Genomic DNA, 1,580 nt, shown 5'->3' with positions numbered 1-1,580 from the left:
GGCAGGACGTTAGTGAGAAACAGATAGGGCTTATTACCTGTTGATGATGACATGTATAGTATTCTCAACTGGATTGGTCTGAGAAGTATTTCATGATGGGCAAAGTATTTTTATAAGCAAAATGAGAAATAGCGATTGTTTTAAAAATAATTAGAATAATAAAAATAATGATTGGGGAAAACATAGAAAAGATATTGAATGTTGAAGTGGGGAGATTAATGTCTCTTTACTGACTGACATGCATGGCATTCCCTTTTGAAAAAACAATGTAATACACTGTAAAGTTATATGTAATCCAATGTAATATAAAGAAGATTATGATGATAATAAAAAAATATGGACTACACATTACATTGAAAAACCATACATAGCTAATACAACTTATACATGAATTTCAAACCCAGATCTCCCTTAACACATAACTAATTTTCTTTTACTCTCTGCAACTTCTTTACCAAAGAAAAAGCAAAAGTCATGATGCAAAAACTCTAATACTTTTCCTCTCCCCACCAATAAAACTCTCCAAATCCATCCATGCTCACCTATTTATCAAGTGAGTTCAGTTTTAGTTGCCCCACTTGGAGTATGAATCCCATCTCTTTCTCAAACACCCCCAGATTTCTTCTTTACCTTCAGCCTCCCCTCTGCAATATCTCTTTTATCTTATATTCATCTCTTCTTTTAACCTTATTACTCTCTTTAACTGTCTCCTTTGCTTCTTTAACACCCTTTTCTTACTTTCAGTCCCCCTACAAACTAGTTTCTACCACCCTTTCCCTCATGAAAGTCTCTTGCCCTAGTCACCAAGGATCAAATTATTATTATTATTATTATTATCATTATTATTTTGGTCTGAGGAATTTACAGTTAGTATATTAATTAAGGTAGGTGATAATAAGCTGTGGAAACTGCTCCTAAATCTTAATGGTATTAACCAAGAAAAGTTTAATTGTGTTTCTGTCATGATAACTCATCTATTCTTGGATTCCCAAGTAGTGATCCAGGAACTTAGGCTCCTCTTCTCTTTTTTTTTTTTTTTTTGGAGAGATTTTCACTGTAGGGCGCGTGCGCTCGCCAGACAGATAGAGAGAGACATAGAGACAGAAAGCGAGAAATCACCCCCCAGGGGGGATGGTCACGCCACAATCCCTTCTCCTCCATTCTCCTCTCAGGATCTTGGGCACGCACGCACACGCGCCCGGCGTGAGTTTTAAGCCACCGGGTCCGGGACACGAACCGCGGTCGACTACGTGGGAATCCAGCGACATAGCCATTACGCTAACTGCTGGTTCCCGGCTCCTCTTCTCTTGTGGCTCTACCATCTTATAAAGACTTAGGATCCTCATCTGTACCCATGCATCTTAAAGCTAAATGCATCTGTGTGGAGCTTTTGAAGGAATATGACTGGAGAAGAAGCATCTCACACCTCCTTTTATTCTACTGACCAAAACACAGCCTGCAAAAAAAAAAAGGTTGGGGTTTCTTATAGCTATCTGTCCAGTTGAAAAAAGAATTTTTTTTTAATTTCAATTTATTTATTTGCATTCATTCACTGTACATCGTTGCAGCATAGAAAATGA

The sequence above is a fragment of the Tupaia chinensis genome, unplaced genomic scaffold, assembly GCF_000334495.1.
Source record: "Tupaia chinensis unplaced genomic scaffold, TupChi_1.0 Scaffold145870_1, whole genome shotgun sequence".
NCBI classification, from domain to species: domain Eukaryota; kingdom Metazoa; phylum Chordata; class Mammalia; order Scandentia; family Tupaiidae; genus Tupaia; species Tupaia belangeri.
This window is presented reverse-complemented; position numbering follows the sequence as displayed.